Source organism: Lepidochelys kempii, chromosome 1, assembly GCF_965140285.1.
Source record: "Lepidochelys kempii isolate rLepKem1 chromosome 1, rLepKem1.hap1, whole genome shotgun sequence".
Taxonomy (NCBI): domain Eukaryota; kingdom Metazoa; phylum Chordata; order Testudines; family Cheloniidae; genus Lepidochelys; species Lepidochelys kempii.
Genome location: NC_136380.1, coordinates 120,551,373 through 120,579,090, shown reverse-complemented (window position 1 = coordinate 120,579,090; position 27,718 = coordinate 120,551,373). Strand labels below are relative to the sequence as shown.

Sequence of the window (27,718 nt, the reverse complement as noted above, 5' to 3'; positions counted from 1 at the left end):
AAATATCATTCCATTAAAAAACAATAAAAAAGATGACTTTTTTTTTTCCTTTTGTAAGCTAACATCTCAATAGTTGGAGAAGGAATCTAGAGTGGGGACCACTTTTGAGAAAAGGAAGCATGTTAAAAGGTGCAAGAGAAATTTCAGAAGTCATATATTATTATTGTAAAGTCTTATGCTTAGAGACTGTGATTCATGTGTTCCTTACACTATAAAAACATTAGTGAAAACAGAATACATATCGATACAACTAGATTTCCAAAGATTGTCACTCGGTGTGTCATCCTAGAGCCTATTATATCTGTAGAGCGTGAAGTGATGAAAACAGCCACAAGCATGGCTGAGGGCTCTTTTTCATCAGAATATCACCAGGCTGAATCATCACCGGGTTTCACAGTATGTCACCATCGAATTGTTAAGTTCGCAGCCATTTTGGCTTTACTAATTACACTCGTTGTACAGCTACAATAAAGGCATGTATCTATGCCTTGCCAAGAGTCCTAAGCCACTGTGATATCAGAGGTAACTCAACGAATCACCACCGTACTCTACAGTTAATTTGTATGTAACAATTTCACTGGTTCCCTAAAGGAGACTGCACAGATGGTGGATTATTTGGCCCAACCACCATGTCCGTGTGCCCTACTTCCACCCACACAAAAACACCAATATCCCAGCACAATCCCAACTAGACACAAATCAACACAACCACCCACACAACACAACCAATAAGCCCAAACATCACAGATTGTCTGTTGTGTCAGTGTGAAACAATGGAAACAACTGCAAGCATGGTTGAGAGCTCCTTTTGCAGAATATCATCAGGTCCAATCATCACTGGGTTTTTCAATCAGTTACCAACCAGTATTTAAGTTCTCAGCCATTTTCAGCTTTTGCACACAACTTTATGAATTACACCTGTGCGACAGTCCAGGATTTCAGTTACTAATATATACTAAAAATGCTCTTTAATCACTATTAAATTCTGCAGGCATACTCAGAGTACATCCACCCCACAAAACCAAACAAATAAAAACAAACCAAAGCAGCAAGGAGACCCATTCAACTATAATGCCACACTTCCCTATAGACCTGCAAATCACATAACAGGAAAGGCAGGCCCTAAACACTAATGCAGCAGAAAAGTTCTCTCCCATGAAGATTCTGCCTCTGGCTCCATTTCTGTACCCAGCATGCACCATATGATGATCCTACAGCAACAAGGGAATTGCCCTGCACATGCATAGAGTCAGCTCACCACTGAATAAATATTGTCTGACTTTCATACACGGCATGAGAAACTGTGGAAACTCTGCTCTGTCAGAAAGAAACAGGAATTTATCTGAGCCCATGTGGGCGGGCTGCCTGCATCAGTGTTGATTCCCCAGAAGCAAGGACATCACAGCATGGTGTGTGCTGGGACAGCACAGTGGACCCAGAACTAGACCCAGTGGAAGCAGCTTCAGGGGAACTAACTAGGCTGGTAAGCAGGGCATTCATCACACTTCGCTGAAGTACAGTCACTTCCCTTTAAATGGAGACTATATTCCCAAGCAAGCGATCGTGCAATATAATCCCATTACAAACTCCCGCTGGAATTAGTGGTGTGAGTGTCATACATTGGCAAGGACTGTGCAGAATAAAAACTAAGTTTTACTGCACTAATGCCGCATCATATTGCCTGCAGAAACATGTGGGAGGAGCCAAAAAAGTACCTTTGTTATCCCAGTTTGACATCTTTGCCTGTGTCCCCATACCCAGAATAATAAATGCCAAATGTCTCAACTGACTGTTAAGGAGCCAGAACATTATTTTATTAATTAAAACATTTTATTTGAAGAGCAAAAAAAAATACTTCAATTTGACCTATTTTATGCATAATACCAGGTAAAATATTTCAGCTGAAACATTGGAGCCATCCTGCTGCACGATTGCACTGTAAACACATTTTTATACTACGTTGCACATAATGGTATAAAGGTAACAGGTGCACATACTCAACGGGCATTCTCAAGCAAGATTCTTAGCCATTTTGAAAAAAACAATTTAAACAACCAAAGGCATCAATTAAAAATTAAACAACCAGAAGCCTCTTAAACATCAAGCTCTTAAAACTTGTAAAGTTTGGGGAAGACTCATACATAAAAACAATTAACATCACTGGTTTTACGTGATATTCCAACTAAAAAGTATTAACCACTTTATGTTATTATTTGTAAATACAGTCTATGACATAGGTATTTACATTGCAGTTATCATCAAGGTATTGGAGTGCCTTTTAGAGCAGTGGTTCTCAACCAGGGATACATGTACCCCTGGGGGTACTCAGAGGCCTTCCAGGGGGTCCATCAACTCATCTAGATATTGCCTAGTTTTATAACAGCCTACATAAAAAGCACTAGTGAAGTCAGTACAAACTAAAATTTCATACATGGACTTGTTTATACTGCTCTATATACTGTACACTGAAATTAAGTAAAATATTTACATTCCAATTGATTTATTTTATAATTATATGGTAAAAATGAGACAGTAAGCAATTTTTCAGTAACAGTGTGCTGTGACACTCTTGTATTTTTATGTCTGATTTTGTAAGCAAGTAATTTTTAAGTGAGGTGAAACATGGGGTACGCAAGACAACTTAGACTCCTGAAACAGGTACAGTAGTCTGGAAAGGTTGAGAGCCACTGTTTTAGAGAATTGTACCAGTTCATATGAGAGGTCTATACAAAAGACCTTTTTCCCTGTTAAAGGGACAGGCAGGCTTGTCTAGAGTGAACTTCATTTCTTACTTCTAAGCCTATCTGACCTTCAGGTCACACTGCAAAAGATTTTTTATTTAACTCTAGCTTTTGGAGAGAAAGGGTCTTGATGATGGCAAAGGCTTACACAGAGGTGGGGAGTTTTGTTGGTGGTCAAGTTTGGCCAGTGGGGTGAGCTGTTAGTTTTAACTGATTTTATTTTTGTTGGTAACATCAATCACAGGTGCCTAGAAGGTCAAGTAGGTGCCTTTTGTATTTTTAAAAATCTAAATAAATAAATAAATAAATACAAATATTTTTATTTTTTCTGTTTTCCCACGGTGAGAACAGGCTAGGTAGGGTGAGGCTTGGTATTTTTCCTATCCAGACTGACAGTTCCTATATACTAAAATAGTTATTTATAAAGGAAAGACTGAAAGTCACTATTAGCTACAATCACAGTAATAGGTCCTTCTATAAATTTAGATACCAAGTTATAACCCTTCAATGGAGAGTGCCCCAGCTTAGCTGCAGGACATTTTATATGTTGCCAACATTTAAAATAGACAAGTCACTACTGGCTTCAAATTAGAAACAGGGAGTGAAAGAGATAAAGGAGATAATGGAGTGTACTGAAGCTAAAAATTCAATTAAGTTTCTAAATGGCTCAAAATGTGGTATCTAATGCTTATTCTTAGGGCCGTACCAAATTCACGGCCATGAAAAACACATCATGGACCATGAAATCTGGTCTCCTCCTGTGAAATCTGGTCTTTTGGGTGCTTTTACCCTATACTATACAGATTTCACGGGGGGAGACCAGCGTTTCTCAAACTGGGGGTCCTGACCCAAAAGGAAGTTGCAGGGGGGTCATCAGGTTATTTTAGGGGTCACAGTATTGCCACCCTTACTTCTGTGCTGCCTTCAGAGCTGGCGGCATACCATATCATGCTACTCTTCCTTCTGCGCTGCTGCTGGCAGCGGCACTGCCTTCAGAGCTCGACTCCCAGTCAGCAGCTGCCACCCTCCAGCTGCTGAACTCTGAAGGCAGCACCACCACAAGCGGCAGTACAGAAGTAAGGGTAGCAGTACAGCAACGCCCCCTACAACAACTTTCTTTGTGACCCTCCCCCCCACTCCTTTTTCGGTCAGGACCCCTACAATTACAACAATTACAACTGTAAAATTTCAGATTTAAATAGTTGAAATCATGACATTTACCATGTTTAAAATTCTCTGACCATGAAATTGACCAAAATGGACCGTGAATTTGGTAGCACCCTACTTATTCTCCAACCAGCCTCTTCCAATAATGAATAGGGTTTTATAATGAAGGTGTATGGTACATTTAACATATAACTTCACCTGCTTTATTGACAAACAATGGGAAGTTGAGCCAAATTACATTTGCAGCAAATGCAGACTATTATCCAGCCAATGACAGTATAGTATTGTAAGAGTGGCAGTGAGGTCCAATAGACTGAGCATAAGGCTAGGAGCTAGGATCTCCTGAAGTTTAACCCCAGCTATGCCAGTAACTACCTCTGTGGCCTTGGTCAAGTCAATTCATTGCTCTGCCTCAGCTTACCATCAGCAAAATGGGATAATGCTACTTACCTACCTTACAAGAGGTTTGTGAGGATGAGTTAATGTTTGTACATTGCTCCAACAAAAGGAGGACACTACATGAACCTTAAATTTCACTCAGGTTATGTCTAGACTAGAAAAAATGGTCCTGTTTAGAAATGTGTTAGCTAACTCTATTTTAAACAGGATCTTTCACTTAGTGTAGAAAGGGCAAGTTATGCTTAAAAATGTGTTAGCTAGTTTTAGTCAACCCTAGCATCCCTACTGCTCTGAATTGTACTCAAAAGGTAAGATTTTATTATTATTATTATTAAAATTGCTGAGCACTTGCTTGGGCGTTCCCATCTTGTGACACAATTACAGCGGCGTTCCCATCTTGTGACACAATTAGGGCATGAATCCAATTTAAAAAACAAAATCTAGGTCCATTTCCCCGGTGCTTTAATTCCGGCTATAACTAATTTAGAATATGACCTTCACTGCTTATTTTTCCATTTGTTTGGGTTTTTCCAATTATTAAGCCAGGGTAGTCCAATGTCATTTACAACAGAAAGAATCTAGTTGGCCACTGAGCCCCGGTGAAATCTCTCCTGCTCAATCACCATATTGTATTTATAATTAAATTGTTTTGCAATAGCACTGACGTGGCTGTGTGTGAAAATGCTCTCTCATATTACACCAGACCTAGGACTTTTTGCAGACATTCTACCTTTGGCTTTCCGCACGAAGAAAAAGATGGTGACACATAGAAGGTTCTTCATGCCCTGATGTGTCTTACTGCTTAAATTAAAAGCCTATGGAAATTGGCTTGCAAAAAATACAGTTATAAGTCCAGTGCTTGCTGCCAAATTTTGAAAGACTTTTAAGTCCCTCCCTGCAGGAAATGTGATGCACGTTTCTCAGCTCCCCTGTTGACAGGACTGCAGACTCTCCAAGTCCCTTGCCGCAGGTCTGGGAGAGAAATAAACTTCTCAGCTGTTAAGATAAACATTGAGGCTACTGTACAAATGGACAAAAGCACCATTCTGAGCTCCAACTGCTGTCAAATCTTGCTTATGCCATTACCCTTATTGCAGCACATACGGCATGTGACACCACCCACTGCAGAGGAGACTCCAGAAAGACAGGAACAAAGGGGTACATTTACTATTGTGAGGATGAGTATTTGTACTGAAAATTCCCCACTTCTTCCCCATGGCTGCTCACTCCCTCCATGTCCCACAGACCAGGGACAACAAAAGCCACTCTCTTCTGGAAGGAGCAGGCAAGTAAGCATTTTCCCTTGTAATGAAATGTGTAAATACCACTGAAGTGTGTCTGAAACAACCCATGATACTGTGCGGGTTTTGTTCCCTTACAATGGGCTAGTTTATTCCAGCCCTTACTGAGCTGGGCAGTAAGTCTCCGCTTCGTGGCTTATTCATGTTCTTACTCCAGTCATAGGGTGGGAGAACAGGCACTATCCACCTGACATTCTGGCCTGTGAGCAAGGAGGGAATGGAGGGAGAAGAACCATCTACCCCACCCCCTTTATCATAGACTCATAGATACTTAGGTCAGAAGGGACCTTTATGATCATCTAGTCTGACCTCCTGCACAACGCAGGCCACAGAATTTCACCCACCACTCCTGCAAAAAACCTCACACCTATATCTGTGCTACTGAAGTCCTCAAATCGTAGTTTAAAGACTTCAAGGAGCAGAGAATCCTCCAGCAAGTGACCCGTGCCCCATGCTGCAGAGGAAGGCGAAAAACCTCCAGGGCCTCTTCCAATCTGCCCTAGAGGAAAATTCCTTCCCGACCCCAAATATGGCGATCAGCTAAACCCTGAGCATATGGGCAAGATTCATCAGCCAGATACTACAGAAAATTCTTTCCTGGGTAACTCAGATCCCACCCCGTCTGATATCCCATCGCAGGCCAGAACAGCTGATGTGCTTCATGAAAAGGGGTGAAAGTTGCTCTCTCCTCTCCCTGAGTAATGGGGATGCCAAGGAGGAATTGTGACTGTATGAATCACTATTCTTTCCCTGGATGGCTCCTGGGGCAGTGCAGCTACACACTGCCCCTTACTCAAGGCAGATTGTAAAGTTACAATCTAGCTCAAAAGGAGTTTCCTGCTAACACATGTTAAGCACTTGTATTTTCCTTAGGCAGCCTACAAATTTGGACAATGCTTTTCTTTCCTAGGTCAAGCTGTCCTAACTCCGGCTGTGATCTGCAGTTGAAGGGCGGTAGGCTATACTGTATATTGCTATTGTGTTCTGCCTGCCCCCATTCTATTTATTGTTTCAGAATCTTAGCCCATTTTCAAAATAGGCAGTAAAAGTTACAGGGGGGTTAATTATTTTCCAGGGCATTTCTAATTTTACTGAATGATCATCTTGTTACAAAGAGGAAGGTGATAAACTGTTCTCCTTAACCACTGAGGACAAGACAAGAAGCAATGGGCTTAAATTGCAGCAAGGAAGATTTAAGTTAGACATTAGGAAAAATTTCCAAACACTAAGGGTAGTTAAGCACTGAAACAAATTACCTAGGGAGGTTGTGGAATCTCTATCATTAGAGATTTTTAACAGCAGGATAAACAAAAACCTGTCTTGGATGTTCTAGCTATTAAGTTCTGCCCCAGTGCATGGACTAGGACTAGATGACCTATCAAGGTCCCTTCCAGTCCTATATTTCTATGATCTGTAACGTGCCCAGGCACATCCCCACAAATATTAACACTCAGTATTCATGTGGCTCCTGTAGTGACTGTTCTTGAAAATACTAATTTATACTTGACAATATCACAATTTCATCAAAACATGCATGTAGAAAAAAGCAGAGAAAACATTTTCTTGGTCCAACTCCCACAGAATGATTTCATTCTCACTTGCATTAAATACAATACTTGTACTTCAGCTGCACTAAAATCCATTTCAGCTCCCCTTTTGTGTATTTTGGGATGAGAGAAAACACATGACCATGGTAGCTCCTCCCAGTAAATACTTGTGTAACCCATGTGCCTACTAGGGAGATCTCTTTAAGAGACCCACTGGGGGAGGTAGGAGTAAATTGTGTCGGGGTCATTGCTGCGAGGCAGATTAAGCACTCCACATCCAGACGCTTCTAGAATTGGGTGTGGTAGTTTTGCTCCAATAGGTTCCCTGTTGCTGGGGTCAGACTCCATGAGGGCAAGCAGTCAGGGCAACTGCTTTGCAGAAGGCCATGTGCCCTGTGTGAGTTGGGAGAAGCTGAGCCCAGGAGCAGAAAACAGGCTGTTGTCCCTAACTCAGAAGCATTTTGCAACAGTGATATTGTTAACCCTCTAACAGGGAAGCATGGGCAATGCTAATTAGAGCCAGGGGAAACTGGGAGAGGAAGGTAACTATTTTAATTGTATGCTTTGAATGTTGTTTTGATTTTAGCCAAACTGTTAAATTGTCTCAACTAATCTGAGTCACCAACTTTTCTTTAAAAGTAGTAATGGGGAAAGAGTCATTTTTATTTTGCTATTCCCAGTTTTGTGTTTTCTTGTAACAGTGTAAATCTATACACTTAACTGAATGGTTGGTTAATCAATTAGCTGACTGGCTAGTGTGATTTCAGCAGAGGAAGAGTCTGCTTGGATTCCAACTGAAGATACCTACAAGCAAGTAGAGGGAAGATATTATTTTAGACCAGGGGTCAGCAACCTTTCAGAAATGTTTCAGAGTAGCAGCCGTGTTAGTCTGTATTCGCAAAAAGAAAAGGAGGACTTGTGGCACCTTAGAGACTAACCAATTTATTTGAGCATGAGCTCGCCGAGTCTTCATTTAGTCACTCTAATTTAAGGTTTCACGTGCCAGTAATACATTTTAACATTTTTAGAAGGTCTCTTTCTATAAATCTATAATATAGAACTAAACTAATGCTGTATGTAAAGTAAATAAGGTTTTTTAAATGTTTAAGAAGCTTCATTTAAAAATTAAATTAAAATGCAGAGCCCCCCCCGGACCAAGGCAGTGTGAGTGCCACTGAAAATCAACTTGCATGCCGCAGGTTGCCTACCCCCATTTTAGACTTAGCAGACTATAGATTTGGTGATCAAAGACTAACTGAGACTTATTTCAGAGTAGCCGCCGTGTTAGTCTGTATTCGCAAAAAAAAAAAAAAAAAGGAGGACTAGTGGCATCTTAGTGACTCTTATCCTTGGTTAGTCTCTAAGGCACCACTAGTACTCCTTTTCTTTTAACTGAGACTTAGGTGAACAAAACCTAAGCTTCTGGGAACTTTCAGTTTCTTCGGGGACTGAACTGTTCAGATTTTAATGTATTTTCTTTAATTATGTTATATATAACAGTGATGGGAATGTCTGGGGATTATAAAATAGCCAGGTCATGCTGTAAAACATAGATTATTTGTTTCTTTATCATAAGATTTTATAAAGTTATTTAATTAAATTCATTTCTTTAGTTTCTTTTGGGACTTGAATGTGGGGAGGTTGACCCTGTGCAATCCTTGCTGAAAATCCTTAGAGACTGAACTCTAGGTCTCCAGCTACTTTCTATGGGAGTTGGGTTTTTTTTTAAGGCACTGGAGACTGGAAATGAAGTGAACTCTAGCCCAAAGGTTACACTTGCACACCTCCACAATTCAATCATATGCCAAGTGTACAGTCATGGCCTGTAAATTAATAATCATGGGAAATCAGATTACAAAATAAGGCCCCAATCTTGCAAGCTGCTCTGTCTGAGCAGATCCTGCACTTGTGTTCTCTTTTAAATGTTAAAGGAAGGCTCTGTTTTGTTATCACAGCTGTATATTATGGTCCAGCCCAATGACTCAGTAATACAGAGTGACATCATGAGACAGACTGGAGAAGGAAGGGAGTGACTGAGGAGAACACAGAGAGTGAGAAAATTCTGAATGAGGACAGGTCACATCTGCCTGACTTACAGGAGCGAGGGTGAAGCACATTCTGAATTAGTGGACACCAACACACACAAAAATAGATGTGTTTTATAAACAGGGCTCTCACTTTCTTTAATTCTCTTTCAAATGTGAAATTCAGTGCTGGTGTAAGGAATCTGTCAAAACTTGGCTGCAATGTTCTATGACATCTCATCCATATACTTCTCCCTACCGCCCCTTATTTTGTCAGTTTTAGAGATCCTGGTTAACAAGCACTAATCCAGATCAAGCCAAAGTGTGCATTACCTCCCCAGGAAGCCTCTGAGAGAAAAAGAGGTTTCTATCTTCTGAATTTTTTATTTTAGTGTATTTATTTTACAGTTAAAATTCCCTCTTTCTGCTGCGTTGTTTATCAAAATTTGTCACAAAGCATCGTACTTCTGCCACAAAGAGAGCCTACAGTCTTTTGACAAAGAGCATACAGGGAGTGAAAGTAAAAGTGACCAACTCTACCATCCTGTTCAATCTCACTATATGGAGAAGCATGAGAAGCAACTACAGAATAAATCTCTTTTTTCTCCAATGGACACAACTGATCTTAAAATTTGAGCATAAAACACAGCCTACACACAACATCTGGCTATAAACCATCTTTCATTTAAAGTTTTAGTTTTTTCCAAGGCATTAAAAGAATGGTGTCTAATGTAGACTAAGTAGCTATGGGATACAAGGGAAGTAATATACATTAAGTAGCCATGGGATAAGAGGGAAGGTCCTCTCATGGGTCAGTAACAGGTTAAAAGGATAGGAAACCAAGGGTAGGAATAAACAGTCAGTTTTCACAATGGAGAGAGGTGAACAGCGGGGTCTTCCAAGGATCTGTACTGGGACCGGTGATATTCATTAATGATGTGGAAAAAGGGATGAATTGCGAAGTGGCAAAGTTTTCAGACAAAATTTCAAAATTATTCAAGACAGTTAAGTCCAAAGCAGGCTATGTGGAGTTCCAGGATCTCACCAAACTGGTTGACTGGGCAACAAAATGGGAGATGAAATTAAACGCTGATAAATGCAAAGTAATGCACATTGTACAGATATAGTTGGGATTATTTTTTCCAATGATGGGTTCTAAATTAGCTATTACCACCCAAGAGAGAGATCTGGAGTCTCCATGGATAGTTCTCTGAAAACACCCACTCAGTGCACAGCAGCAGTGACAGATACAGGTAAAAGACAGACAAGGTAAAGGGTGTAAATGTATTAAACAGTAATCGGGTTAAACAAAACATTGGAAAAACAGGAAAAAATAATTCACACCGTTTCTCATTTGAGAAAATGGTGCACTCTGATAGATATAGCCGTGGTACCTCAAGTGGAAGCACTATCAGTGCCCACAATACAAATAGCATTTAGCTGGCTCAACACTCGGGTGGTAAGTCTCCAGAATAAGACCCCTAAGTGCTTCAAGAAACGACGTTGGTGATTTAATAGGTGGCTTACTTCCATCAGAGTCACTACAGTACCCAATACCCAAGGACTCTAATTTTATGCACCCCCTATTAAAGTTCACTTCCCTGAAGCTTCAATTGGACACAAAATTCTTCACTCAAATTGAAAAGGAGTACTTGTGGCACCTTAGAGACTAACCAATTTATTTGAGCATAAACTTTCGTGAGCTACAGCTCATGCTCAGATAAATTGGTTAGTCTCTAAGGTGCCACAAGTACTCCTTTTCTTTTTGCGAATACAGACTAACACGGCTGTTACTCTGAAACGGTTCACTCAAATTGTAGCATTACATGTGCTTTTAAGCAGCCACTACGTTTCACAGTTTCCATTAGTGTTGGGGAAAGCTATATAGATATATTGTACATAAATAGTTTGCACACTCAATCAACATAATCTGTTAAACACTTTGGGATTTTTGGGGAAAAGATGAGCTCTATAAACAGAAGTTGTTCTAAATCTGTTGCTCTCCCACCAAGTTTTTCAAGAATGCTCTACTCACATGAAAAATGTTAAGGCAAATCATTTCTGTACCCCAGTTAGTCCTGAAACATCTCTTAATTTGTTTCTCCATAATGACACCTCACTCAGGGAAGCAGAGGAAATACTCTTAAGGCAACAGATGTTACTCATGCTATATTACAAATTCTAATATTGGCCACTTTCCATACATACCATTGTCCATTTACTATTTAAACTGATAGCACAATTTCCTTCAACTCAGTGTTTATAGAGTAAACCTCCTGTTCGGCCCCACCATCTTTTATTTTATAAACAAGCTTTGCCATCTAAACTGTAGACTCCATAGAAATGCAGTTGAGGATACATAAGACGTTGAACTCCATCTGCTTTCACCATTTGTTTTTTGAAAGCATTGCCTTTCTGAGAGTCTAGATTACATGTCACCTTGGCTGCATCTGCACTGGGGAAACAGTAAGCATTTCTCTGTATACATTTTTCTCTGTACAACACCACCACAACAGTAAAAACATCTGTGCCTTCCAGAGGACCACTTCCACCAATGAAGCTGCACCAGCACAGGAAAACAACTACAGACCTTTGTAGTGTAGATACCACTATGGGAGCCATACTCCTATTATGCACACTTCTCAGGATTGAGCATTTATTGTCTCAACTTTATAAGTTATATACACAGCAGATTTTATAAGACTCGCTTTAAAATACAAAAATCTAATTAATACTAATACGAATAATAGAACACTAAAAAAGCGAAATTCCTTATTATCACCAATACACACACACACACACACACACACTCACACTCACTTCCAGGCTTTGAATCATTTAAGAAGACTCCTCATTGAACATACACAGCTCAATATAATTCTTTTGACCAAACCTTTAGGAAATAGAAAAATCAGTACAAAACGATTGTGCTATTATTATTCTATATTTTTCCAAGGAATAACATTGCTATTAGTGAATAATATGACTTTTGGGATTAAAGTCAGATCCCTAAGAGCCTGAAACATTATAGAAGAAGTATTTTGGAGCATGTTATAATTTAAGAAACTCAGGATTAAAATACATTTGTTACCTGTCACATAGGAATTTATTCTAGTTGCAGACTATTTAATGCCATCTAAAACCCAGGTGTTGAAAGGTAATTCCTCTAACCAGGGGTATTTTCTAAGCTGAGTCATTGCCCAATTCATGGAAGTTTATATGTTCCTTAATTCACTTTTACCTGTAACATTTCTACAATCAACCCTGTGGCATTGCTAAATACTACCCAGAAAATAATCAGAATTAAGTGCCTTTTTTTTCTTAAATTAAAACACACAAGGTCACTCCCCAATCACGTGTGACTTTGTACTTTACCACTTTACTGCCATCCTTTGAAGCCTGAACAGCATATGCAAGATGAAATGCAAAACCAAAATGAAAACTGAGCTAATCCCAGACTTCTGCATTCTACCTGACTGCAGGGGATATTCAGCACAGAAATAACATGGCATGAACTGAAGCCCCAATCTCGTTTACACAGAGCACACTGAGCCAGATTCATCCCTGGTGCTGGCTCTGAGGTGGCTATTAAAAGCTAGATTAGCAGCAGCTCAGTCCTTGAGGGTTGACCAAGCTTGTACCCCCTGCTCCCAGGGCACTGGTCAGTCAGGGAATACTACCCAGAAAATAAGGGACCTTGTTCCATTAAGGAATAGGCACAGATTTGTTCTGACAATGCTTTCTCCCATCCTTAGCATGCCCCCTGTAACACCTCCTACACAGGGGACTCGTGGAGAGGGAGCACACAGAGGGCAGCACTAGTTCAGTACCTGCAGAGAGGCCCGCTATGCTGCTGATACTCACTGTGGGGAGGGAGGGAGGGGACGGGAAGGGGGGGTTTGCACATATTTTATTACCTCTTTCCGCTATGTCAGCGCAAAGGAGCCTTAGGGCAGTGATGACTTGGGTCCTTCCAGAATACATTGGGGAGCAAAGAGACCAAGCTTTACTGGTCCTTTCCCCCCGTCTTTTAAAACCCAGGGAACAGTTCTAATCCAAACAGGCGACTTATCTAGAGACCAGGAAAAACTATAGAAACAAAGCAAATACTTCTGCCTCTCCATGAAATACGTGTCTGTAAAACAGTTAATTTAGCTTTCTATAGCTTGACACCATGACTAATTAGTCAATTAGAAAGAAAATTAGATTTTTAAAAAATGAAATGGTTCAGAATTACAAACACCAGGTTGGGCTGCTCAAGTTCAGGAATTTCATTTCCATTACACACACCCAATTTCCAATTGTTTACCTCTAACCAAACCAAACCAAACCAAACCCCCCCCCACACACACACACACCAAAAAAAAAAAAAAAAAAAGTGTGTCTAAATCTACTAAACCAATTCCCTCTTTTGTTCACCCCACAACAATTTTGAGTTTAAAACAAAAATAGCATGGCTATTTTGAGCCACAGGACTAGTAAGACGGACATGATTATTTAGTTTTATTTAGTGGACTGCAGAGACATTCATTTAAAAGAGTCAAGTATCACAGAAAATTTGTTTCTAAAATGCATCAATCACTACCTTTCTCCCCCCCCCCCCATTTTGAAAAAAAGAAATAGTAATTTCATTTCAGTAACAGGACTAATGTTCCTCAAGGGTCTTAACCAGTCTCTTTAGAAAACCTGGGCATGATTATGGGCTGGGGAAAGTACCTGTGGGAGAGAGTGATGGGGATACACAGCAGGTGTGTCTCACAATGTCAGGTGTCAAAGAATTCAGGAATTTAAGTTTGGTCTGAGATGCTTCTATTTTCTCCTTGCTCCCCTCCTAGTTTTTCAGTTTACTCTCAAAGACAACACCCATGTTTTCTGTGCAAAGTATTTCTCAAGCTCCCTCTCCCCCCGCCGCGTGGTGGGAGGGAGAAGCACAGTGAATAAGTAAAGAGAGAGAGTCATTGGGCAAGCAAGCAAGCATGAAAATGACCCTGTAGCATGGTGATTAGAACACTCAATAGACCCCTTGCTCCAATTACTTTTTAAATTACTTATCTGTAGTGCAATAGCTGCAACAGGAGATATTGAGGAAGCCCTACCCGAGAATATCCTATAGTTCAGTGATTAAGACACTCACATAAGAGGTGGCAGATTCCTACTCAAATCCTTTCTCCCCTTCAGGCGGGGGAGGGGGGGGACGACGGACGAACAACTTGAAGTGGGGATCCCCTGACATCCTAAGTGAGTATCCCAACCCCTTCGCTAAAAGTTATAAGGGAGGTGGTCCTTCTCCTCCTCCTCCTCCCCCCACACACAAACCCAGCCAGTTTGTGTAAGCTCTCCCAATGCAGCAGGTGAGTTACCAGACTGAGCCCCACAGGTGGGTTACAAGGTTTGTGAATTGTTGTGGGGCTTAGACATTTGAACGCCTGGTGTAGGGCTTGCAGGGTGCAGGCGCAGAGGCAGAAACAGACATCTAGGGAACTTTTACTACAAAAGTGTAGGCACCAAGTGAGTTTAGGTGCCTAAAGGGCTCAGCAGCAAATGAGCACGGGGCAGTGAATCCCAGTGGTATCTGATTCTGGGATTTAGGCACATAAAGTGGTAGTTTAGTGCCTAAATCCTTTTGTGAATCAAGCCCAAATTGCCCAGGTACCCTGCAAGGTGGGGGATTTTTTATTTATTTATTTTTAAGTTTTGCTCTTTTTAAATTGATGTCCTTTTCCATGTAGGGGTATTAATCCAAACCCCGAGTTGAGAGAAAGAGAGAGAGACAGACAGACAGACAGACACACACACACACGATAACCAGCAGCCCTGGAGTTAACATAGCACTCTGTTGCACTGCAGTGGTTGCTCTTCTGAGGTCACAGAAAGCAAGTGTGGGTTGTGAACAAAAGCAGGGGGAAGAGAGGCTGCATTCAGGACAGCTATTGTCATTTATACTAAATACGTTAATTTAATTTGTTTCGAAAATGTTAACCACTAATAGTTTAACTGTGTGTCTCAACTGCAGTATTGCAAAGACTGAACAACTCCCACTGAAGTCCTTAAAAGGATACTATTTTTTTTTCTTACTCTGTTTACAGATTGGAACTAGACAGAATACACATTCTACATGCTCATCATACACATATTCAAAACTAAGTGCACGTACACACACACACGCGCGCACACCCTCCAAAAATGCAGAGAGGTTTGAGAAATGTTTTCCTTATTTCAGGTTTCAGAGTAGCAGCCGTGTTAGTCTGTATTCGCAAAAAGAAAAGGAGGACTTGTGGCACCTCAGAGACTAACCAATTTATTTGAGCATGAGCTTTCATGAGCTACAGCTCACTTCATCGGATATCCGATGAAGTGAGCTGTAGCTCATGAATCCGATGAAGTGAGCTGTAGCTCATGAAAGCTCATGCTCAAATAAATTGGTTAGTCTCTGAGGTGCCACAAGTCCTCTTTTTCTTTTTCCTTGTTTCAGTCAGTTCAGATACCCTTCCCTTGGTGTAGTAGATACTATTAAGGTTCCATCACAAGAGAATCCAGGAAACAACCATAATTTGCCTCCATAATATTATATAGCTAGAGAGATGTAGACATAGGTTTTACATACCTAAACAAAAGGACTTTCCTAAATCATGAAATTACTCATTGACTGAAAAATCTGCTCTGAAAGAAGGAGAGCCAAGAGCTGAACTTTCCAAAGACCATTCTCATGCTACAACTTTTTAACTCCAATGGCACCCGAGGTCTAGGACTACAACAAGCACACTGACTGAAGTAAAGACATGTGTTAAGGCTCACCTTCCATAAAGAGATAGGGAGGTTCTAATTTGTTTCCTAATTCACAGCAATGACAGAAAACCATTGTGAATCAGTACATTTTGTAAATTCGCAAGTAATTAATAACTCAAGGGGAAAAAAAACACATGGATAAGGTAGCACAATTCTGAAAATTGTAATTTACATTGTTTTTAATGCTTCAGAGTACACAAGCAAACAAGGCATGGTATCTTCCGTAAAAATCAGTGCATCTTAGTGGTGTGAGACCTCATTACAGAACCCTCTCTGCTCGTAAATCTTTGAGGAACATGTGTCCCTTTTGTACAAATTATAAAGTATGGAGATTAATGCAGGCTCTCTTGTAGTCAAAAGTGAGTCAGCCAGTGGCCAGCCTTCTAAGCCACCTTCTTTCTGAGATTAACAGTGTAACACAACAAATGATCAGGCTGCAATAGGTTATTAAGAGCAATTACCACCTTCATTGTAAGGTGCAACCTAAAAGACAACTGTCTTCTAAATCCGAAATATATAAAGAAATAAGCCAAAAGCATAAAACAAAGTTGAACACATGACTGCAGCTGGAAAGGAAAGATTAATAGAAGGATTTGTGAAAGAAAGGACACTATTTCAGACCAAAACTGATGATATACAGTAATCAGTTATGAGGAGTACAGCAAAGTCTCAAAACTTAGTAGGATTCCACATGAGGATTAGCAGCAATTTTGATACGATACAAAAACTACTTTTTATAGTGAATGCCAACTTATAAAAACACTACTTTCATCACTTTACAAATTTAAGCTAAAGAAAGTCAAGCTTCTGAGCCTGAGGAATTGACTAGCACATGTACTATTCTTTGCAAACAACAACAATTAGAGCAGTATATATTGTAAATGTGTGTTATTTCGGGGCACAAAAAAGGGAAAAAAGCAGCAGCTGGAGATACAGTTTTAAGTACTTCAAGCAACGGAGTTATCCTAAGCAACATTTACATTGAGGCAGTGAGGTACAGGTCACACCCAGCACCATACATGCACAACCTTAACATGCAAGGTAAACTAATGATGTGATTTCAAATTTAAATAGTTATTACAGTGATCCTGGCTAGGCTGTTTTTGATTCTGGAACTGCAGAAATTCAGAAGTTGGAAAATTTGGTTTTAATGCATGAACTTGAAGAAGAGTGCTGTCCAAATAATGAACAGAGTACTGTGTAATGACTCTCATTGCCCTAATACCTAACAGCTCTGCTCCTTTGAAAGAGGTCCTCTATCCTTAACATGGCTGCCATGCATTATATAACATAGGATGCACTAGTGAATGAGTGTATCATTATTTTGTTTTGTAGCACATGTACCACCCATTAGCCATATGATTCTCTGTATGCCTTTTCAAGCAGCAAAGATGATGCTCAGCAATAATAAGGTTGCAAGGATCAGCACCCTCTGAGGAAAAGCAAAGCATATGAAATTCAACCTTGACAAGCTATTCATCTCCCTTTTCCCATCTCTCTCCCCCTATAATGAACAACAAACATTCTTACCTTTAAAAAAAAATTACAAACATAAACTGATCTTGCTCAGCAGAGCCTCCCGAGTTTCAGCCATGCCTGCAAAAATATCTTGGCACAATTGTCTCCTGCAGCAGCTAATCAATATCAGTCTGCTTCTTCTACTGTCAGACCTGCTCCATCTGAGTTCTAGCTAATGTGAACACGGACAGCGTGCGTCATATCAGCGACTCACAGCAGATGCAGAGCTGCAGGAGGAGTTTAAGTTTCAGTGTTTCTCACATACATTTATATATGCACACACACACAGGAACAGCCCACCCTAGCTCTATGCTGCTTCTTTCACAAGAGGTGTTAACAGCTTCATTTCCCTCTGCGTACGTTTACTACATCAATTCAGCATAGTTATTAACTGCAAATCCAGGAAACCACTTCTCTCCTCACCAGAAACAGTATTTTTATTTTAAATGTAAAAGGTTACTGTGCAAGTGTCTAATACTACAGCTACTGAATGTACAATCCTGGCAAAAGTCTCAACACAAAAATTTCTGAGCTCAGACCAGTAACAGAGAAGATGTGGGCTGGGGGGAAATTCAGGTACCCCGCAGGAATTTCCTAAACCCAAAAAATTTCACTGGGGTGAATTTCCTTCATCTACATAAGCCCAATCCATCATGCTTCTACATGGCAAAGTGCCAAGGGGAAAGCAGATTTGGGGGTGTGAAAACCATTGGATTTATCTATATATTTCTAATGCATCAATCACCATAGAATCTGTGGGCAAGCCCACCTCCCCAACCTGGGAGCAGGAAGTGGGGCTATGCTGCTACGCCCACAACCCCCCCACCCCCGTACTCCAGCCACTTTACCTACATGTGTGGGTGTTGGGATCACACGATCCAAGAATGGACCAATCCCATGGCCCCTCCTACAGCCTGTCTCCATCTCTGCCCTCCTTGAGGAGCTAGCACAGAAATACTTTCTGCAGCACTGGAGAGGAACAGAGGCCCTTGACCTGTGCTCTACCTGCACAGCCCTAATGCAGGACTTAAGCAGCACGGAGGCCCTTACGCTGGTGAATTTCACCCTGGAAAGGGTACATTTTTTAAAAGGCACCAGTTGCATACACAGAATAATGAGGACACTTAGTTACCAATCTACTTCTGAATTGGCATGTTACACCAGAGCAGTCAGTGTGCTGAAGCTCTCCTCCTTGCAGCTCAATAGCACAAAGTAACGAAGAACTATGGGACAACTAGAACAGCGTCATAAAACCTTTCATACTTGGATTTATCTTTTCTTAGTAGGACGACTATTCTTTACAGCAGAATCTGCTGGCCAAGGTAAAGGTGCCATTAAAACTCAGACCTGTGTATCAATCCTTTTATATAAACATCCTAGATAATTTAAAAAAAAAAAAAAGAGACAGACAGACAGACATTTGGTTTCTGTCAAAGCATTTATACATCAGGAGATTTTCCTCCCAACCCCAGTAAACATCTGACTGGATATCACCCAGACAGATAGATTTCTACTGAGGTTTCTCATTGAAGAAGGAACGCCCAAAGCAAAAACCACAAGAAGAGACTAAGAAAAGCTTGTATGACCAAGAAAACATGGTGCATTTCCTTAACAGTGCAAACACTAAGGAAATCATGAGTGAAAGAAACAGTCACATTCAACACAATACCAATCTACAAGCCTCACCCCACTAAACTCATGACACTCAACCACACCAACACAGTAACAACAACTTTAATACACTGAATTTCAGTTCAATAACACTGTCCTCCCTCTCTGCTTACAAAGAATTGAGTCAGACCTATTTCACCAACGTGGCTATTGGAGCATTTGGTGGCTGCGAGTGGTACAGAAGGAGACGGTGGTGTTGGTTTCCACTGTGCTCCCTTTTGTGGAAGTCTGTCCTTAGATGAGAAAGAGCATTTGCATTTACACTCCCCGTAAATGTTGAATAGACACAATGAGACAGATGATGATTATCCCAAAGTAACTGCAAACATCTCTTTTCTCGCCTTTTCCCTTGTGAACTGAAGCACATCAGAGAGACTTAAAAATGCCATTGGCCAGTCTTTAGATGATACATGGCAAAAATCTATGTTCTGCAGTCTTAGAAAGTCATCAAACGCTACATGTTAAGCATGACAAAAGTAGTAACAGTATTTCTTTTATATTGTTGCATAGATAGGGGTTTGATCTCTCTCTCTCGTGTCTTATTGAATTTTTTTTTAAATGTCACTACTTACTCTCTTCAGGTCTTAAAACACAAATACACAATAAGACAAGGTTCACATTATCGCAGCTGGGCTCTCACTTTACTTCATTTTGTTCGTATTTCTCACTGACTGACGACACGCTGCCCCTTATATACCCGTGAGGGCCTGGCTGACAACATTCCAAGAGGTTCAAGGAAAAATGTTCTTCTCGGAAAGTCTGGAAGGTTCAACAAGATTCTACAAAGGCCCAGAACATTCTGGGAGGTTAGTGAAAAATGAATCCACATACAGAATACCGAAGTAATAGGCAAGGGTGCATATTAATGCTAGAATTAAAATTCAGATTTGCACATGGTTGTAGGGGGAATCATTTTAGGGAACCACTAGCAAAAATGTAAAAGGATGAAACAATACAAAGAAATCAAATTTATTTCACTGAAACTCTGCTGTGGTTAATCTTAAAAAGCCAATTGTTTTTCACTGTTTAGTTAGACAAGTAGAAAGCACTTCTGTCACAGAAGTTACTTAGCTGGGTGAGATACTTAAAGAGAAGTTACAGTCTCATGTCCCCACTGGATGCCAGACCACCCCACAGTAAGCTCATCCTCTCTCCTTTTCTTCCTAAAGGATTGCTTCCCAGTTCTTTGGTTAACAACCTCAGTAACAGGAGAGGAGGGTCTTTCATTCCTGCTGAAAATCCTGATAGTCATTCAGGTCTCCTGGCAAGATGTGCCCTGCATAGAGGAAATTTCTCTTTCATTCTGTCTCATTCCCAGATAACCTATATATAACACAAGACAAGCTTGCTCAGTAAAAGTAGAAATCCTGCCCTGTGGAGTGATTTAAAGATCACAAAGTCAACATGCTAATTAGACTGACACATGAGTTTCTAAACACAAGGATGTATTTAAAACAGCTTAGAATACACAGGCACTTTCGTTCTAGGGTATCTCACAACAGTGAGTTCCGATATACTATTTCATAGCAGTGCCATATACACAAAAACATTAACAATCTCCATGTTATATACTTTTCTCCGTCATGCCTTCAGATGCACAGTCCCCCACATGCCCCATAGATGGACATTTGTGTGACGCTATGGGTATAAATTATGTGGTTTCCGTATCAACACACACAAAAGAATTATTGGATTCTTGAAGGTGTGGCCACTGGCAAGGCATAAACAAGGAGTTTTAGAGCAGCTCATGCCTCATGAAAAACAATTTCATTTAGAAAGATTCTTTTTCCCCCCTACAACCATTGTTATCTCAAGGGATGAGCACGTCCAGGGAGAGCTGTAATTCCTGCCCTGTTTTTTGGATTTATTCTGAAAGTGAATCTTTGTGAGCCCCTATCAAGCTTGGATAGCTTTCTTTTTCCAACTGAAATGGCATATTTGGGCTGAGGCAATGCAGCACAGAGTGTTTGCCCTGGAAAGAAAGCTATTGTGCTTTAATAAGTGACTACCAGGCCTCTGAAGCATGAATTCAAATGTGATCTACAAGTGGGGTAATAAGACTGAGGTGCCTCTAATGAAAGATTTTGTGTAGAAGGCACTTTCACATAACAGACTGAGCTACTTATCCTTTTACTTTTATCTTTCAGAATTACAAAATCTAAAGACCTTCTATAGCACCCACGATAGCAGTATCTAAGCATTTCCTAAGCAAATGAAATCCACGTAGCGAAGTCCCTAGTAAAACACATTCTTCTCCTCTAACTGTCTAAAAGAAGCTGTGAATGAGGAATAACCATCATCCTGCCGAATATGGTGGAAATGCTCTGCCAAAGAGAACAGTCTTGCAGGGTGCCCTGAAGGCTGTCAAAGTCTGGATTAATCTGATCTCCCCTGGAAGCTCATTCCATGTCAAATCCCCTCTACTGAAAACACTCCAGTTCTTATGGGCTTCATCCTGGGTTTTCTTAGCTGCATAGTCTCGGAGAAGTGCAGCTATCTTGCTGGGAGATGTAGCCATTGATGGAGCTGGGTCGTGACCCACTGATGGCTTGAAGATCAGAACCAAAGCCTTAATCTGGCAATGGAAGCATACTAGGAACCAATGAAGGAAACAACAATGAACTCTCCTGCCACGCAGCAACATCATGCACCAGCTGGAGCCTCTGCACTATATCCTCCTTTTGCCCTAGATACAGCAAGTTTCAGTAACACAACCTGGAAGTGATGAATACATGTGTCACTGTAGCCAGATCCTCGATCAAGAGGAAAGAGCAAAATTTCCTAGCAAGCAAGAGGTGGACAAGAGTTTTTTGCCACGGGATTCTACCTGGGTGTCCAGGCTTTACAGAACAGAACCCCAAGGCTTTGCAGTACTTTGATAAGGGTGAACAGACACCTTTGATAAAAGAGGAAAACAGTCTTCCCCCTCTGACCAGGCTCATATTGGTCTTGTCTTTATTGTTATTTGTGTTACAGCAGCACCAAGAGTCCCAGCCGGAGATCAGAACCACGCTGTGCTAGGCACTGTACATATACAACGTAAGAGAGACCCTGCCCCAAAGAGCTTACCATCCAATATATACGAGACAAAGAGAGGGACAAACGAATTATTATCCCATTTGCAGATGGGGAACTCAGAACCCAAGAGGTAAAGTGACTTGCTCAAGGTCACACAGGAAATATGTAGCAGAGCCAGGAATTTAAACGAGATTCACAGTGTCCAGGGTCTTAGCAACAAGAGTCTTACAAGACTGTCAGTCCTTTTGTTCAGTTTCAGCCAAGTGCTCCTCCTTCAGGTGATTATCTTTTGCGGATGCTGATAGGCTTGTGATGGTGCTGGTTGTTTCTGTGGAAAATTAAATGTACAGCTGGGAGTATTTTTGGGAATGGAGTCTGTGGCATCTAACCTCCTCTCCAAGCGGAGAAGTGTAGACATTGAAGAGGAGGATCTGCAGAATGGATCCTTGAGGAACTCTTCATGTAAGGGTTCTTGGGGTGGAGCAGTAGTTACCTATCACAGCACTCTGGGGATTGGTGGAGATGAATGACTGGAGGTACTGTAGTGGTTGCCATTTAATTTTAGCTATGTCACACGGGTGTGTCAGCAGTACCTTGTGGTCATCTCTGTTAAAAGCTACAAAGAGGCTGAGTACTATGGGGACTGAGAAAGGACCTATATCCATTGCCAGGAAGAGGTCACCTTTCAGTGGTAATAGGGCTGTCTCCTTAATTATCCTACACTGAAAAGAGACAATAGTGTCAATAAGCCAGAACATACTGTACACAGATCTTAGAGCAATGTACTTTTGTCTCTTTGGTGAAAATGCATTTAAGTGACATAATCACCCATTTTCTTTTTATGCTCTCTATTAACATCCCAGGAAAGTCCATCCCGCTTCAAGAGCGACTTCACTGAATTGTAAAAGGACTCTATAGTGAGTGACAAATGATACAAGGTTGCTGTATGGACAGCCAATATGTCAAGACACAGAATGCATTTCAGACAAAACATTTGCTCCTGCAGCTCATTGCCTATCTAAAACCAATCCTGTGACAACTAACCTGTGACTGTGAAACAGACTCTGATTCTAGGCAGGCAATAAGCAGCAGGCGCAGATAGCTTTGTCTGAGCTGCATTCCATGTCCTGACATATATTTCTGTCTACACAGTTCCCTTGTATCTTTTATACCTTTGCCACTCCTTGTACTCCTTTAAAAATTCAGTAGTGGGCCAGACTCAATTATCTTGTTCTTATACAGGTCTCTGGTAATAAAAATAAACAAAAAAAACTCTGGAAAAGGAAGAAAAGGGTTTTTTAAAAACTCTATTTTTGTAACATACAAGTTTGAAAGACCCAGGCATTCTACATGTATTTGTAAGTTCTCAGCACATTTTTAAAATGATATAAGAAGATAAAGTTTTTCAAAACTTTCCAGACCTATAAAATGTCCACATAACTTGTTGGTCAAAAGTGCTTTTAAAAAGAATTTTATCAATAAGGGTCAGATTGTGACTTGGGCTACACACCCGCACAAGGCAGTAAAAAAGAGTAATTTCCTTACACCTACAGTACAAGGCTGATATTGGGTGTAGGTACACAAGAGTAAGTGGAAACTGCATGCCTGCTACTTCCACCCTACCAGAGCAGGTGCTGTCTGCATGGGTTTTCCTCTTGTTAGGACTCCTATATTAGTCCATGGTAGTCAAGGTATTTGGGGCTTTTTTGTCCCTTATTGGTAAACTAGTTCTTTGATGTTAAATGTACACATGTAGGTAGTAAGTTTTTCTGGGAAAGGCAGTCTTTATTAATTATTATTATTATTATTATGTGTGTGTGACATGCATAACACAATGGAGCCCTGTTCCCCAATCGGGGCCTTTAGGTGCTACTGGAACGTAACATAATATGTTCTATTATTAACATCAATATGTTTTCATAGCTAATTTTCAATCTGCATTTGGCTGAAAACAAGCATCATTTGAATAGAGCCTCTAAAAGCTGAAGTAAACCCTGAAATATGTTTAAACCTGTTCATGAACCTAATATAACAACTGTTAGATGCTAAGAAAAATACAACCTAAATCAGGGATCGGCAACCTTTGGCACACAACCCATCAGGGAAATCTACTGGCAGGCCAGAACGGTTTGTTTACCTGCAGCATCCGCAGGTTTGGCTGATCGCAGCTCCCACTGGCCGCGGTTCACCATTCCAGGCCAATGGGGGCTGCGGGAAGCAGCGGCACATCCCTCGGCCCATGCTGCTTCCCGCAGCCCCCATTGGCCTGGAATGGGGGACCGCGGCCAGAGGGAGCTGCGACTGGCGGAACCTGCGGGTAAACAAACCGGCCCGGCCCACCAGCGGATTTCCCTGACGGGCCATGTGCCAAAGGTTGCCAATCCCTGACCTAAATCATCATTCAAATTTAATAATTTTGGGTTTTGGCAGGAAGATTTTTTTCTTATGCTTTGTTCTTAGCAGATGAAGCAAATCGCTCAATTTTCAACTCTTAATGATTGCTTCTCAGAAACAAACTAACTCAAGACAAGCAAAATATTACTCATGGCAACAAAGATAGTATTAGCCAGATGGACTGACAGACACCGCTGCAATATCAGTGGGAGGGGGAGTAGGGGGAAGGATTTGAAAGACAATGAATGCACTAGCTGAATGTGATGGGTCGCCCAGAGGAAGGGTACGGTTCCCCAGAACATATTTGACTGCAAGTCTAACAGGGGCTGGGTGTGTGGCATCTGCTTGGTCCACATGTATCTACCCATTTCCATGTTCTTTAATGCTAGTAAGCGTCCATGTCTTGTCTAGATAGGGACAGTGAATAAGGTCTTGATAATGTCTTAATTCTGATCACCATACTATGAAACTTTTTCAATTAGCATCATACAATGTGTTCACACCAAATCTGCCTTTTTATTAATTTCCTCTATTAGGGCCTGATCTAGTTCCCATTAAAATCAATGGAAAGACTTTGAAGGCCCTGACCCTATCCTAAAGGCTTCCTAGAAAGGTTTTGAAGATGTTGGTAACCTGAAATCATAGCTTTGGATAACAGAGGCAGCACCTCTGAAAACCATGTCTGGCCTTCCCAACTTCCTTCAACAAATAATTGTGTTCTAGCTTGTTCTAGATGAAAGGACATTTCCTTAAATGTGTGTGATGCACGCAAAGTTCAAAACAAAGCATGCTTATTTTTATCTACTATGACGGATTGTGTCCAATGCATCTTTTCTGATGAATCTTCAACAATTGCACAACTATTTCAACTGAAAAGCTATATTAATCTGTGAATCCTAACAAAAGTGAAAGTCAGCCCCAAGAGTGAATTCATTTTGTCGCAATGACATGCTATTGTGTATCTTGAACATCACAATTCCATACACTGCTGAACAATGCTATGGTCTTGTGAATTGTTTACATACACCAGTTCTGTTCATTCAGTGAACACTATACATTCTCTGGGTCAAGTTTCCTGTGTGCTCACAATGCAGGACTTGTAAATGTTATGCTATTTTGTGCTATACATTGATTGTTAGGTTCTTCGGATGTCAGAGAAAGCATCATTGTTCATGCTCGAAAAAGTATACGCAGATATTCCATTGTTTGCTTTAAGTGCACTTTCTGCCTTGTGTAAATCAAACTGGAAAAAAAAAGAACCAAATGTAATGATATTTTGCTTTATCTTTTCATGGTAATGTATTATCAAACTTACTTGTCTTTTTTGGTCACACTTAAATTTACACAAAATACACCACAGAATATCAAGCCTTGTTTTTAAAAACTATTTTTCAAAGAATGCAAAAATGGCTTCCCAGTTTTCTTTCTGATAAGCAATTCCATCCGAACTCATTTGCATTCTGTTGCAAGTTAACCTGCCGCAAACCAACGCTACTATCTGCCTAACAATACCTGCTTAGCACAGACCTATGGGCTCAGTTCTGCTACTCTTACGCATGTTTGTTGATACCTTACCAGGAAAGCAATCCCATTGACTAGTGAGAAAAAAGCTTTCAAGATTGGGCCTTAAATGTCTGTGGGCTAGTAACAGATTTAAAAACAATGAGAGTCAAAAGTATTAAAGAACAAGTTCCGCTTTCACTCTAGTCAATTAGTTCCCTTCTCAAAAAGCAACTCATGATTCAGTCAATTAGAATGTTATCTGCAAGATGGTAAAAGCTTCTGTTACTAAAAGTGGACCAGATTCACCCACCCTTAATCATGCTGAGTAGAAGTAACCTACTCCTCAAATTAGTCCCACTGAAATCATTGGACAACGTTCAGAGTAAGGTACTAAGCAATTTTCATGAGGGGTATCAGTACTCAGCCCTGTATGAGCCTGAGGAGGGAAAGCTTATTAAAAAATGTTAATAAAGAAAACTAATTCCTTCATGATTAATCTGAAGATTGACATTGAAAACGTAATTGATTTTAGATCATTTGGGATTTTTTCCAAAATTAGGCCAGGCAAATTTAAAGGAAAAAAAAACAACAACCTGACTTCACTAGACAAAAAGTGTCACCTCAGCATTGTTAATGTGGCTCCTACAAATCCTGATCTCACGTGCCAGGTGTATTTGTCCATAGGAAGGTCAACCTTAGGCCCAGTCTTTCAGCACTCAACTGAAACAGATCAGATAACAGTAGGGTAAGGAAATAGCAAGATGAACAAAAGATGGTGCTTCAGAGTAAAAATAAACCATTTCAAAACCTTCACATTGGAACAACCCATTTTAATATTTTTCTTGATTAAAACAAAATATTTAAGTGGTTCCATCAATACATTATTTTTGTTTTCCAAAACGATGGAGGCCTCATGGTCTGGGATGCTTACAGTTGAATGGGAGAAAACAATAAGACTATACAGTGTAGAGAAACAATCCTACACTGACAAGGGTAAGGATTAGGTTACTTTAATAGATCTTTTCCACCTCTAAATTCCCTTTGATTCAATCCTACGAGGCAAGGTAGATGAAATGCTGAAAAGCTCCCTACTATTATTTTCGCCGCCAAACCATCCCAACTCTGCAGAAAAATCACGACAATAGCACTACCTGTAAACTTTGGCTTAGTTCCACCAGCCCAGGCCAATGAGAATGCCTACAGCAGTCCATTAAATTAAAGTGAGGCAATTTGTGGTTTTCACTCACTCTGTTCCACTAGTTTCATCTTCTCTAAATTCTACCTATCTTTGGTACTTACATGGTCCCCCATACCTTAGTATGTGAGCACCTCACTATCTTTAAACCACAACACTGCTGTGAGGTAGGGAAGTGCTCTTATTCCCATTTTGCAGATAGGTAACTGAGCCACAGAGACACTAAGTGACTTCTCCATAGTCAGACAGGAAGTTTGTGGCAGAGCAGAGAATTGAACCAATGTTCCTGAGTCCTAAACTATTGCTCTAACACTGGGACGTCTTTCCATCAAGATGATACAAGGTAATTGCTCAATAATACGTACCTTTGGGAACAAAAAGAACTACTAATTCACCACCCACATCCTACAAAACTGGTTCTAAACTTGTTTAGGTTTGTTTTAATAAGATGTTA

General features: G+C 40.6%; 1 protein-coding gene across 17 annotated transcripts in view; it reads right to left on the bottom strand.

Annotated features, from left to right (window-relative positions):
* INPP4A (inositol polyphosphate-4-phosphatase type I A) overlaps positions 1-27,718 on the bottom strand; it is a 198,043-nt gene that overhangs the window by 118,796 nt on the left and 51,529 nt on the right. Inside the window, exon 1 of one of the 17 annotated variants that reach the window (XM_073352649.2) lies at positions 17,496-17,767. The exons of the other annotated variants lie outside the window; for them this stretch is intronic. The gene's annotated coding sequence lies outside the window, so the exon portion shown is untranslated. Of the gene's footprint in view, positions 1-17,495; positions 17,768-27,718 lie in introns of those variants that run through there. 17 annotated transcript variants of the gene reach the window in all.